The sequence below is a fragment of the Condylura cristata genome, unplaced genomic scaffold (assembly GCF_000260355.1).
Source record: "Condylura cristata isolate star-nosed mole 26May11 unplaced genomic scaffold, ConCri1.0 scaffold00001, whole genome shotgun sequence".
Lineage (NCBI taxonomy): Eukaryota > Metazoa > Chordata > Mammalia > Eulipotyphla > Talpidae > Condylura > Condylura cristata.
In genome coordinates this window covers 32,745,340-32,760,678 of record NW_004567102.1, presented here as the reverse complement: position 1 = coordinate 32,760,678, position 15,339 = coordinate 32,745,340, and the positions used below count along the sequence as shown (strand labels likewise).

Genomic DNA, 15,339 nt, shown 5'->3' with positions numbered 1-15,339 from the left:
TAATATATACTAAGTGAAGATGAGATCATTCCAGAAAATGTAATGGGAAGAGTGTTAGTGTAAGAAAGGAACCTGGCAGGACATAGGAATTGTCATCCTCCCTAGCCACTATCAAATTGCCTACTTATTATATCACGTCATGAAAGAAATATAGTCAAAATCTGAAAAGGTAAATAAAAGAAAAGGAATAATGTAGTAGTAGAATGACTCTGTTGTTGCTAATATAAATTAAAACAGTATTGCCTCCAAACCAAGGAATGTATATGTAACCAAGAGTTATCCTTTGAGTGGTTGCTCTGTTAGTCATTACTACTGAAGAATACTTTAAGTATGAAAATAAATGATAATGTTTTTAAAAAGATAAAGAGAGTAAAGGTAAATAAGAACCCAAGAATCACATAACTAAGGATAAAAGAACATGAATCTGTTTGGCTCTGTTAGGTTTCACATGATAACACATGCCCTTAACCACCAACAACACTGCTGTATCCTAGAAAACTTGCAGCACTATGAACCAGTCACTGCAGCACAAGTTCTATCTCTAGCCAGGGAGGCGACCCACATAGCACAACAGATCTCTCCTATCTCACCCACCGCTCCCCTCAGAAGTGTGTTTCAGTTGATCTACTTGTTCTCTTCCCACTCTGTCTCTGATAAATCTTCTCACCCCTCCCCCCCCCACAACCTTCTGGCCTATATCCCATTCTTGTATTCATAAATAAGGGCATCTTTTAAAAAAAGAAGAAGAAGAAGAAAAGAAAACAATATAAGTGTGTTCAAAATTAATGAGGACAGGAAATTTCAACTCTAAGCTTCTTAACAATATTAATGTATACAACAGAGGGTGTTACAATATTACTTGTAAAATAAAGAAAATCTAATTATAGGCATTTAAAAGTCATTGATTAAGCCAATGATGAAAGAAATCCTCCACCAAGCCAAGTGGAGGATACATTAAGCTATCTGAAGGCTGAAATTTCCATCATTAGTGATGAGTCTTTTGCTTTCAGTGACTATATTCAAACTCTAAGTCTGTGCAAGATGAGTAGAAAGCTGGACTACACAGGGCACGCCTACATTCATATTCCAATAAGGCCTTTCTTGTGAGAGCACATTGTATACTCTCACTACTCTGGAGAGACTGTTGTTCCCATAAAACTTCAGGATGCATTTTTGTAGTCTAAACTCCAACCACTTATGTGAAGAATGGCTCTTTAAAGAGCACATCAACATTTTGCTGTATGCCTCTTACATACTGACCCTTCTTGGGTTTAAGATGACCGTTTTCTAAGAATAGAAAATCTGTTCTAAATGAGAAACAGCCTTTGAAATTGCTTTATTGCTATGTTGGTTTTTCTTTGTAATTATGGTTGATTTATTCCATAAATTTACAGCTACGAAAGTCCGGTAATGACAATGCAGTCCAACCAAATTTTTAATTCATTGGAGAAGACAATAAAGAGATTATGGAATCTAAAAATTATTTTTTGAAGACACTTGTTAGGTTTTCCAGAGGCATTTTGGGGATTTTCCATAGGAACTGGCCTAGAGCAAAGCTGAATTTCAAGAGTCCTAGAAATAGCATGAAAAAATGCCTTTCTAGTCCTATTTCCATCTTAAGTAATGAGTAGAACTTTGTGTTGACAGGAAACCATTTGTGTTGGACACAAGCAGTGAAAGAAGAAAAAAGAAAAAAACTGGAAAGTCCAGAACAAAAGTAGGCAAAGTGTCTGGAAATAAATGTGTGTGTGTGTGTGTGTGTGTATACATTTATTTATATTTACTTATATTTACATTTTTATATATGTGTGCACTTACATATATGACTGTATATACAAGCATGTACATATACAACTATGATAAAAATTAAAACTATAGACTTGAAAAAATAGAGTTCCCAAATTCTGAAAACAGGTGTTAACAGGCATAAGTTTTCTTTGCAGTGTACTGCAGAAAGTATGGCTCCATTATTACTTCAGTTGAACTTGAATTATATTAGCATCATAAGAATCCTAAAAGTCTCCTTAGTTCATCAAAATTCTTCATTTTCATGAGGAATACTTTAACTTTGCCTACACCTTCATACCCTACTATAGTCTCCCAATTTTCCTATCCTTTTTATTGAAAGTGAGTGAAACAATGGCCTTAACTTAATCTAAGTGTCCAGCTTAAGGTTATTTAACTAACATTAAATAAATGTTAATTTACTTCCGCCCTCGAAATTTCTTTTGTTTGCAACCTCTGAAATTCAAGTCCATAGCTAGTAATAAAGAGAATGCAGTTATAATTGAAAATGCAGTGAGACCAAAGGCTACTGTGTCTAAAATAAGAAATAATAATAATATCCACACCCTTGGGAACTTGTATTCTGTTTATTACTATAAACTTAAGACTTTCATTCGGATCATAGACTGTGTCTCATTCATGAATGAAGAAAAATGAAAACAAATACTTGCTGGTAATAAATGGAGGACATAACAAGTAGACCAAACTCTTCCTTCATAAATAAACAAGATCACATATCTGGTAGGACAGTACCAGACATCAAAGAAGGGATACCAGAAAACTAGTACCAGAAAATAGTTCCCTTTTTGTTCCTTCTTGTCATACTTTTGGATGAGCTTGACCAACCTATGTAATACTCTGAGCCTTGAGCCTTAGTGTCCACTTATATAAAATCAGAATAATCATAATACCTACTAGTCGGGTTTCATTGAAGATAAAATAGCACCATTCATGGGCAATCACTAAGTTTATAGATCAGTAGTTCTCTTTTAACTGAAACGATCTTTTAAAGAAAAAAAAAAGATTTGCTTATGCATAAAGAACTGGGGTGTAGGCCACAAGTGCAGGATTCAACAGAGACAGAGTGGGGAGCAGAACAGGTGGATCTTCTGAATTATACTGCTGAGAGGAGCAGTGGATCAGACAGGCGAGATCTGCTAGGCAACGTGAGTTAGCTCCCTGGCCAGGGATCAAACTCATGCCATAGTGGTGATAGCATGATAGTGCTGAGAGACTTAGATCGCACACCACCAGGAAGCCCAGTGATCAGTTCTCAAAGCAGGTCCTTCAGCAGCAGTGCCAACGATATTTTATACACACACACACACACACACACACACATAGAACGTCATTCTTCATTTTGTACATTTTTCATCTTGGATGTAATCCCCGTGGACTTTCCACCACCAGTTCACCCATGTGCCATCTAAAACATGTAAACCTATGTCATTTTATAAATTCAAATGCTTTATCCAACTTTATTTAACTTTTTAAAATAAATCAAATTGCAAAATTATACACACACACAAATGCACACATATAATTTTCTCACTGACTTTCTTTGTAACCTTGGAGATGCAGGCCTATAAAAAACAGAAACTTCGTTATACTGAGCTAAAAAACTTGTGGCCAGTCTCATAGCTTGCCAGGCACTATAATCCTTGAGTTTGAGCATATCAGCTTGGACATGGAGCTCTTTGTGGCGGACAGAGATTCCTTTCTCTTTCAACAGCCCCGCCTTCCTTCCATTGATTTAATTTTCTCTTGTTCTCAGTGACGTCTTTGCTTTAGCTTGTAACTTCTATTGGAATGCCCTATAGAAAGAGACTAAAGAATCACACTAATCATGTCACCTTTTCATTCAGACTAAAATATACTAAAATATAGCTTTCAGATAAAATAAATAGCATCCACAATTCCTCCACATTATAAATTCATCAGATTACATTTACACTCAGCAAAGACTTATTTACTGAATTTTGAGTAGCTATACCCCTAAAGTGGCCTTTCCCATCCACACTTGCTTAGTCTTTCTCAAAAAACATATAACAAATTTTGAGGGTTTTTCAAATATAATTTAACAGTTACAACATGAACTTGAAATATAACTTTTTGGATTCTAAATATAGGAATTAAAGTTACATCAAGTTGAATTCTCTCTTCAAAACCTGGAGAGGACCAGGAAGAATATAAACAGCAAGGGAAAAATCAGAATCCAGATTCAGTTTTCAAGTTTAAGCTTTATTCTCTAATGTAACACAGAGCTTCTAAATCTTTATACATGCAAGTTCAGAAGAAGGTTAAGAAAATAGAAGGTGAATTCAGAATTACTATATGGTATATCAAGGTTTCTCGATCTGAGCACTACTGAGCTTTTGGGCGAGATAATTGTTTATTGCAGGAGCTATTCTGTGCATTGCAGGACCCCTGATCTCTACCTGCTAGATGCCAGTAACATACCCCCCAGAGGCAAAAGCCAGAAATGTCTCCAGACATATCCAAATGTCTCAGGAAATAAAACTGCAATTAAGGACTCCATTAATGAATATTTCTTCTCCTAGAAACTGAAAGTCAAGAAATTGATGCAAGTTTCCAAAAAGATAATAGAGAAAGCATACCATCCATTTTGCCGTTTATTCTACATAATGCAAATTGTATAAAATGCAAAAGGAGAAATCACTGAACAAAATTATTTTATTTCAAAAGACTGGCTGCAACCCAAGTGGATGAGAAATGTGGTTGTAATGGTTCTTCTATAATCTGTATCTCAGAAGCATAGCCAAGGAATTTTTTAGAAATATCTTTTTATTTTCTATATTCTGTAATCTTCAACATGTAAGCGCTGCTCACTCTAGAGGGACTGTCCCGCCCAGGTTTAGCCAATTCCCAGCGAATGTAAACTATTGACCCACAAGTTAACCTTTCAAATACAAACCAATTCCTATTTCACACCTAGACCATTTCTTTTATTAAGTTCTCACATTTGGGCCACTATCCATCTGTCCTAGTCATCAGGATCATGTACTAGATAATCCAGGACAGTTCCTAAATTCCAAAGCGCTGAAGTTATTCAAAGTAGTCAATCGTAAAAATACTTACTAAACCTTGCCCATTCTTTCCACAGAAAACACAGCAAAAGTTCTTTCTGCCATTCCTCTCTCCTTCTTCCCTGTGACCCACTCCAGTATTTCCCATTTGATCCCCCTGAAATAATGCTTCCCTCCTCTTGGGAGCTGTGAGTAGCAGCCATCTTTTCAAGAAGAATCATTTTCTGATCTCAAGCGAGGCCTTACCATATCTCAAATTTTAATATATAGATTTATTTATTACTAGTATTGTTTGAATGAACAAAGACATAACCACTAATGAAGAAATTTTCAGCTACATTTTCTTTAAAAACCATCTCCATCCCTTTCCAATGTCTCCATTTTTTTTTATTAAAAAGTTTATTTTTACATCATTTTGCACATTGTCTCCATTTTTTTTTAACTTCGATACTGAGTTAAAAAAAATTTCTTTCCTTTAGCAGATTAAATAATCCTCACATCTTGACTTTAAAAAAGATTTTAGTTACAAAACACATATTGCTAAATGTTTCCAGACACTTACTAGAGAGCAGTATGATTTATAAAAGAAAAAAAAAAAACATTGTTGAAATTATAATTATATAGTTATAATTATAATTATAAATAGGTACATATTCAAAGATAATTTAACTTTTTAATCTCAATTTTTATTGTAGAAGGAATAGTAATCTGCTAGGTAAACAACTCCATACATCTTCATGTGGGATAAGGAGCAGTCTAGGAAAATCTTATTTTTTTAAACACTAATTAACAAATTGAACATACAACAATTTACCAAATGCTAGGAACACTGCTAAGTGGTTTTCATTAATTAGCCATGAAGCAAGTACTATTATTATCTTCATTAACTAACAAAATAAATTTGAGATAATAATAATTCGATCAAGTTCACACAGCTAGAAAGTGGTGGGAAAATTGATTCAAATCTAGGCAATTCAACTTCTAAATTCATGAATAATTACCAAATATCAATTTTAAGTCTAGGAGTTATACAGAACTGTTATAACTGGTAATAGTACTTAGACTTTAGACTGAAAATAAAGTCAAAAAGAACGTGCTTACTTGCAGTTTATTATTTTCATGGACAAGATGTCAAGTAAAAATAAGTGCTATCATTTCTCTAAAACATTATGTATGCTTCTGTTTTTTGTTGTTGTTGTTTATCTATTACCATAATATAATTCATAAACAAATTACAAAGCACCATAAATTAATTGCCTTGGAATTGTTTGTAAGTAAACTTTATTAAAAGCATTAATTAGCTATTTTACTTTTTCTGTTAGCGACTCATCTTCAGATCACTGGATCAGGCAGAAAACAAAGATATAAGAAGAAAAATACTACAGAAAGACACTTAACATTAACCAGTGAGTAACAAAATCAGATACCGACTAAATGGCACTTAAGAAGCAGGGAGAACTATTGAGGAAAGTATAGTAAGAGAGAGAAAATGTAAAGAAAGAATAGAAATTAGGTATTGAAAAATGTACTCAGAATATCGTTCATTTTTTAAAGCCAGAATTTGCCATGTTTGATCCTACCTGGCTTCTAAGCATTGTAGAACTGCATTGAGGACAAAGCAATGTCTGGCTTTCTCTGCTGCTGATCTCCACCCAGGCACTATGTTTTACAAATCACTGGAATAGGTAGTAAGATTAGCGTGAAGTGCATCAATTTCAAAAAGCGCTTTTAGCATTTCTGGGAAAAATAGATACACTGGTATACTTTGTTAAAATGATAAATTTTTATATTAAGTATTTAAGGAATAAAGTTGGCCCATTTGAAAACATTTCTGCATAAAACAACAAATTTGGGTTACGTAATTATCACTGAAGAGGAAATATTTCGGCTGAAAGTGGAGTGATTCTGATGACTTTGGATAAGTTACTTTTAAGAAAGTTACTATGAAGTTGACTGTTGGATCTCAAACTGGAGACATTAGCCTCCTAATGGCTTGAAGAAATTGCAAGGTTGAAGAAACTTCAAATGTTTATAAAAAATAGAAAAAATATGACGAAGCAGACAAACATTATCCATAATCCTACCTCCACAGACCTAACTAAAATGAACTATTTGCCTCCAATAATTGCTCAACGCATTTCTCCTTACATAACAGAGATCACTCAAAATGAAGCAAGCGAAAGGACTTTGCTACCTCATTTAAATCTTTTTGTGTGGACCATTTTAATGATTGAATGTCAACTGTCATCTCAGGATCTAGTAAGCAAAGCCTTTGACCATTTCCAGTTTTGCCTGCAACCCATATTATTAGAGCATCACTAGACCGGGGTACAGGTCACAATCTGTGGGTTCTCACCTAGGCAATCAAAACCACAAGACACCACTCAGGCTCAGCGTTCAATGATAACAAGCTTTGCTAGGTGATCGGCAAAAGGAAAAGGGTTTCTAAGGCCACAAACGGCTGGTTACTCTACCCCAGGTAGCGTCCGCAGTGTCCACCTGTCCACTGCAAAGGCCTTTTGTACTAACTGTCATTGTCTCTTCAACAAGAGCCTGGAGCTGCTGGCACACAAGTTAAGTGTTTGTTAACTCAAAATGTTGCAAGGATGCGGTAGGGTCTGTCTTCTTTCATATTTATCTTTGGACTTAAGCAAGCCCTTTTGATTTGCATCTCTAGGCTCTTTTTTTTTTCTTTTTTTTTTTTAAGATTTATTTATTTATTCATACAGAACTGGGGTACAGGCCAGAGATACGGAGGGTGAGAGGATTCACCAGAGACTGAGTGGGGAGCAGAACAGGCAGATCAATGAAGGGGAGCAGCGGGCGGGTCAGGAGAGGTCTGCCACGCCATGTGGTCACCTCCGGGGCAGGTGGGGATCGAACTCATGCAGAATAGGCTTAAGCTTCTTAGTGCTGTGCTTTAACCCGCTGAGCCACCAGGAAGGGCCTCTAGGCTCTTTTATACTTAAAAAAAAAAATTATCTCAAGAATATCTTTCATTGTGTTCTCTCTCAATTGAGTTTTTCTCCTCAGAAGTACATGAAATTCTCAGATAAAATTTCCACGCACTGCCAGCTGCATCTATAACATGTCCTTTAATGTCTTTTTGTTTAGTGGCATAGTTGCAAAGAGCCCCCCACCTCACTGGCTCAATTTCGTTTTAAATATTTTGCCTTCAATGTGTTAATTTATATAAATCAGTTTCGCTTTTGCTTTTTTTTTTTTTTTTTAAGTTTACCAGAGCTGGACCTTGTGCGACAATCTCACTATAATGTAGTAGATATGTCTATAAATTCTGAGGTCAAATACATATATTCTAATCCCATATCTACCACTTCTTCACTGTGTAATAGCCAGAGAATTTCATACATTTTAAAATCTCATTGAAAAGATTATAATGATGGTACCACCCTAATAAGTTTGCTTTGAGGTTTAAATAATCTATGAAAAGTACTTATTCAATTGCCACCAGTACTGTTATAGTAATTATTATAATAATAAGCAGTTCTCATTTCATGGTGCCCTTCTATCTGAGGGGAGTCGCTCCTAATGTTTACTCCCCTTATAGATCTGCTGAGAACATACATACAACAGACTGATTCTACAGTGTTCCCATTTTTACTCTTAATTTTCTTGTTTTGAGTGTATTTTGGTTGCAAAATCCATACAAAGAGAATGGGTTATAACCTTTCAAAAATATGCTGAGTTTGGAATAATGCTGTTTAGTTGCCATAGGGGATAAGACAGAAAATCTCATAAGCTTCTGATGAAATATTCTAAGGTCATCTCAGTCAGCATCTTTTTTTCTCTGAGTACCAAGTCAAACTTGTAAATGAGTTTTCTCAGTAAGAATTCCTGTGAGTAAAGCACAAGAAGAAAAACCATTACTTGCAATAGCAAAGATTTTATTTAAGGAAAATTTGCTGAACTGGTATTATGTTAACAATTTAAAATATTGTCCAATGGAATCAAAGCCAATGTCATGTAATCATGTAATGTGAGCACCAAAAATACTGTTAAAAATCATTTAGTCTAATCCTCTCATCTTGCATATGAAGTAGAATCTGAAGTACCTTGCTAAAGGTTCTCCCAGAGTACTACAAGGGTCTCCATGCCTGCTAAATGAAGATAACATCGCACGCCATGACATACCACGCACTTGATATCTGAGAGCACGCAAACCCCAGTATATCTAAGTGGCTTGCATGCAAAGCCTCACTGAATAACTACAACCAGTTCTAGAACACATAAAGCCCAGTAGAGATAGAACTTCAGATTAAACTGAAAATTTTGTATTGCTACTCTATAGTTCAGAATCTTCTTTAAATAAATATAAAATTCTTGAAAACAGAAGAGTATGGGCCCTTCCTGGTGGTACAACAGGTTAAAAGCACAGCACTATGAAGCTATCCACAGCCACTGCAGCACAAGGTTGATCCCTAGCCAAGGAGGTCACCCATATGGCATGGCAGAATTCTCCTGACCCACCCACCCTTTCCCTCAGCAGTGTTATTTCAGCACATCTGCCTATTCTGCTCCCCACTGTCTCTGGTGAATCCTCTCAGCCCCTCCCCCTGCACCAGTGGGTTAAAGCACAGCACTATGAAGTTAAAGCCACTTCAGCATGAGCTCGATCCCCGCCCCAGAGGTGATCCGCATGATGCAGCAGACCTCTCCTGACCTGCCTGCTGCTTCGCTCAGCAGTGTACTTCATCCATCTGCCTGTTCTGCTCCCCAGTCTATCTCTGGTGAATCCCCTCACCAACCCTGCACCTCTGGCCTGTACCCCAGTTCTGTGTGCATAAATAAATACATCTTTAAAAAAAAAAAAAAAAAACAGAGTATTTCTGACTCAGTTATCTTCTGTGTAATTCAAACTTTGGGATTGAAACTGAAAAGTTCTGGGACCTCACTGGTGGCTCAGGGATTTAGTCTCAGCACTATCAAGCCATTGCCAGCCACTTTGGCTAGAGTTCCATCCCAGATTCCAGACAGGTAGCCAACCCATATGTTAGAGCAGACCTCTCCTGTCTCACCCGTGGCTCCCCTCACCAGTAAATTTCAATAGATCCAGCTGTTCTGCTCCCCACTTTCAACCCCTATCTTCTCAACCCCTATCTCTCTAGTCTACACCTCAGTTCTTCTACGCAAAAATAAATTCTCCCATTTTTTTTTCAAATGGGAGAAGCAACATAATAAAGATCCGGAAAGGTGTTATACTAGAGAAGACATTTTCATTAATACTTAGTATCTCCCAAGTTATTTTTCAATTTGCAGGAAAATTTTGCACAAAACTTTTTTCAGAACGCAAGAAAAGAATGAAGGCAAAGTGAAAATGTAAAAAATGTGGTAAGCAAACTATCACATGTCTAAATCTCTCTCAGAACTTTCTCATAGTGGAGATGAACATATTTCCTAAACAACATGTGCAGTAAAATATAGCTTTTATATTATCCAGAAATAGGTTTCCAAACTTCTTCTCTGGACCTACATTATAAATCCAAGAGTATTTAGATAATGAATAGGTGAAACTTTTATTGTGAAAACATGGCCTGACATGACTCACCTTAAAGTTTCCTAAGACTCCCCTGGTAGTTGATCTTCTCTAAGATTCCTTTGATTGTCCATGGAGATCCTACTGACTTCATTTTGCCACAGCTCTAAAGTTATTTTGTATACCTGGAGCTTGGAATCAAATAGATTTTAGATTAGATTTTGATTCTGAGGAAGTTCTAGTTTATAATGTTTTTTCTGAGGAATATCTTCTTAGCTTCCCTAAAGTTCTAATCTTGTTCATCCTTAAGGACAGGAGGAAATGCTGCCTTCTTTATGAAACCCTTTCTAATTCTCATATGCATGCATATAGGTGCTATAATTTGTGAATCCCCATTTTGCATTATATGTTTTATTCGGAGGTTATTACTTTACATCAGGTTTTACATTGAGCACATGCAAGGATCTGTACCAGGTACATTGCATCTACCTTGCTTACCTCAGTAAACAAACATGCTCAGAAAGTGTTTAATGAATGGAGAAACCATAGATATCTTAGCATTCTTGAGAACAAATTTTGTGCATAATTATCTTTGCAACTGTAGAGGCCTTGGACTTGACCAAATGTTGAATAAATGAATTGAATCCAATAACCTTAATTTTGATTCTAAAGAAACAACTTGGCTAACCCTGATATCTCAGACTCAGACACAGCTGTTGCATTCAATTCTAACACTTAAAATTATCATATATTTTTTATTCTCTTACTCCCTTAATTCCTCTAGCAAAGTCTTCATAAGTAACCAGTTAAGCATCTTGCTACAAAAGGAAAAAATTAAGACATCAAGCCTACTTGATGACAAGTTCACTGGGAACATACATTTAAATGAGGTAATGTTCATGCAAAGTACAATTTCCATGAGGGATCAAAAGTCTAACACCTTCATCGAGAAAATTAGATTTTAATGGGAAGTGAATGTTACATAAAAAGATTATGGAATAAACCTGACCTTAGAGTGCCCTGACTTTTAAAATCTGAGCAAGGCATAGCAAAAAAAAAAAAGAAAAAAGCAATCATTTCTTGGTTCATTAGTAGATAAGTCCACTTGAAGCACATAAGTTAAACATATTTCTGAAGCTGACCCATGTAAGGAATTAAAATTTCCATGGCTACAGAGATTTTTATCCGGGAGATGAAAAGGCCATTAAAGATGATTCTGGCAAAATATCATTTCTAAAGTCTACTTTTCTTTTTTGCTTCACAAAAGGCAATTTTTCTATTGTAGGGAAGTCAATAACAATATGAATGAATGGTGACTATTTCAAACCCTGTCTCTAATAAGTAGGTTTTGACAGTTGAAATGGAGAGATGTTAAGGAAAACAGCTTTTACTCATTATTTTCACATTTCTAAAATTTCCAGACTTCCAATTGCCATATTTTTTCTCATAAAATTTCAAAAGTCTACATATATTAATCCTACAGGTTTCAAGACTTCTTTCATTAGTAAGATATAGACAGGATAAAAACAGTTGAGTGTTATAACAAACACCCTTGACTCCCTTCTAGAATTTGTCTCTGGTGGTGAAGGTAGAAATCATTTCACAATAATTTCAGAAATTTTACAAGTCTTCAACACTGTACTGAAGGTTAGAGTTCATCAATGTAAGTACTTAAGCTTTGATTATAAATGATCCTTCTCTATCTTTTAAAATCTTTGCTTGTTTGTTTCACTTGAAGGCAAATTTTGCCCTCAATCTATTAGGTTCCTCAACATTTACATCATAAGGATCACAGCTTGTGTGTAAACCTGTTTGAGTTCTACCAAGTCATGAGAATCTAACATCCTTGCCATTGCCAATAAAAAAAATATGCTGCCAAACCCAAACACAGCTTGAATTCAGATGGAGTATCCTTTAAATTCTAAGCAGTCTTTCAATTTGGCAAAAAGACTAGTGTCCTCTCAACATTCAATACTTACCAAAGAGAAAAATTCAGCAAAGCAAGTCTCTTTTTACTTCACACATAAGAAAAAAGCAAAATGGCTATTTAATAACAAAACCATAATTCATACCAGATCATTCAAAATATATTTGCACATATTTATATCTTAACAGATAAATTTAATTTAGAAAAATATGTGATTCCTTACTTACTCATCCTTTTTTGTTTTAATTGTGAGTGTGTGTCATTCCAATCTCAGAAGAGTTTTATAGAATTCAAAAACTTCCTCTCTGCTACACATTTGATAGGTTCCATTTTTCGTGCAATGACAGCAAGATGGAAACCTGAGAACACATCCATGGTGACTTGTTCCCAACCAATCACAATCTGAAGAGGCCTCTGGCAGAACTATAGACAAGTAATCCCAAGGTTCATTTGAAAGAAGAAAAACATTAAGGAAATATCAAGGCCTCTTGGCTGTCTTCAGCTATCAACAGACTCGATTTGATTCACACAAACTCATGGAACATCAGGTCCAAAGTCTGAATTCAACATGAGTTCATGAAAGCCATGAATGTGGAGTTTAATATTTCCCTGGCATCAGAAACCATGAAGCACATAATGCCGTCAAGAAGATCTAGAATGAATGATTTCTCATTTTTCCCATAGAATGACAAACTTTTGGTTGTAGACTTTCAGAGTTCAGTTTGGAATACTATAGCCTCAGTTCAGTTGTCAATTACCTCCTTACTGCCCTCATATACAGAATATGAGTCGTGGGTACAAAAAAGCTGCCTGAAAAGAAACCGACACACCTCTAAATAAAGCATACAGATGGCAAACAGGCATGTGTAAAAAGTGTTCATCACATTATCAGGGAACTACAAATCAAGAACACAATGAGATACTACCTCACAACTATGAGAATGGCCCATATTCAAAATACAGAAACAACTAGTGTTGGCTGATCTCATAAATGAGTAAAATCACCAGGAGCTCTCTGTGTGATAGGGGAAGTAACAAGATCATGATAAAAATCACAGGAAGATCAACTCTTAGGGGATCAGTCAAGCAAGAAGAGCCCAACCCCAGACCAAGTGGAGAATATCATCAATGGTGGAGATCCACAGAAGTCAGAGGACAGCATTTCACTAAAGAAAGTCTGGTCAACAATGTCAAATGTCATCAAAAGATCAAGTAAATTAAAGCCTGAAAAGGGTCTGCTTGACTGAGTGTAATTTCAAGCCAAGGGATGAGTCTTGATCCGAAGTAGTATCTCGGCAGAGTTTTGACTCACTCTGGACTAGAGTCTTCTAGCTCTTTACAATAGCAACCGGTGCTTTACATCTTATATTCACAGCTGAAATATACCACGAAGCCACAGAGTGCCAAGTCCCTTCAGCCTCAATGTACTTAGGATAAACTTAAAAACTGAACTTTTCATAAACAAAAAGAGCTTAGAATATTTTTGTTTTTCTTCTTCTAGCAAGTGATGAGCCAATACTTGACACAGTCTTTGCTTTGGGGATGTAATAAATTCATCCTCTGTTTAGGGTGGGGTATTCCAGACAGTTTCTTGCTGTGTGTCCTTGATTTTAAGGTCAAATAGAGTTCACTGGTAAATATAAATTAAGCAAGTGCTTCAGCATTAGCATTTGTTTTGTTCCAGAAATAGTCATAAATTTTTAATGAAGAAAACTGCTCCCCAAGTTTGCTTTTAAAGGATATTGGGAGCTATCTTACTATTCACAATAATATGTAGTCCTTAGTTTATAGCTGTATAAGATATACCCAGTATTATTTGTGATGTCTCATTTGGAAAAATGAAATGTGATTTTTTTTTCATACTGTTCAAAACTGCTTGCTATATCTATCTCTCTATCTTCTAGTTAATACCAAAGACTTAAAATTATCATGGTTATTATATTTCTTACATCTATTGTAATACAGAAGCTACTGGGGAAAAATCCATACCCCCTGATAGTTAAGTATGAATCAGCTTACAAAAATTATAGGAGCACATGAAAACCATATTTTCATCTAACCATATTTTAACCTAAGCCCCAGTTCTATTGACAATTGATCTTTATCTATTTGGGATGGCAAGGGAAATGTTTTATGGGTCCAACTTGTCACAGTGAGTTTGAATCACTCAAATCACCAAATAATTCCATGCAATTGCATAAAGTAGAAAAGTCAACCTTTGAAAGAGCCAGTAAGCACACTAGTTACATATTTGGTAATAAAAGTGATGGAACAATTCCGTCTTCCACAAAATCCTAATGTAGTCTGTTTCCTATGAAGTGGAAGATATGCAATAGGCCAATGAGTATATACCAAGCACTTCTATTTAGTTTACTTTAGCATAGTTTTCTTTTTCCTGAGAATTTGATATTTTTCCTCAATTCTCTCATACTGAACTACCCAGGAATTTAGATCAACATTAGGAGCAAATCAAAACATGCATATCAGACTTAACTTTCCCATTCCTCAAAGTCTGCATTTAATCAAACATCACTAGTAATAACAGCTACCACTTAACTGTGTGTTTATTAAAGATCTCAGATACCTGGCTAAGTACTTAGTATTAATCATTTCACTTAAATCTAACCACAACTCTATGAGGGGATTTCTATATTACCCACATTTGATAAATGAAGCATCCGAAACAGAGAAAGTGATGTCACACATAATCATTCCACTAGTGTGTGGCTTAGCCAGAATTCAGTCTCTGACTCCAAAACCCAAGATCTTAATCACTGCACACTCTGTATTTATAGAGTCCCTGTTGCCTCTTCTGTCCACTAGACAATAACTGGAAAATTTAGACACTCAGACACATACACAAATTCACAACAATTACCCAGTCTCTGTTGTGTGTTCACAAACACTTTTTCTTCAAAAAAAAAAAATCATGTTGGCTACTTGTTTGACCTATGAGGTGAAATTAGGTTACTGCACTTTGATTTATTATGCATTTTTTCCTATCCAAGAATAAGAGAAGTTTTCCTTTGATGGTGTAGAAAGTTTGTGGAAAAAATTAATATGATTGGCAAAACAGTCTTTCCTTC

General features: G+C 35.5%; 1 long non-coding RNA gene across 1 annotated transcript; it reads right to left on the bottom strand.

Moving 5' to 3' along the window:
* Positions 1-3,371: 3,371 nt before the first annotated feature.
* LOC105853239 lies at positions 3,372-12,702 on the bottom strand. The gene is made up of 3 exons (XR_001145087.1): positions 12,481-12,702; positions 10,399-10,517; positions 3,372-3,599 (listed from the first exon to the last, which is right to left on the bottom strand). It is a non-coding gene; the product is annotated as an uncharacterized LOC105853239 (long non-coding RNA).
* Positions 12,703-15,339: the final 2,637 nt, after the last annotated feature.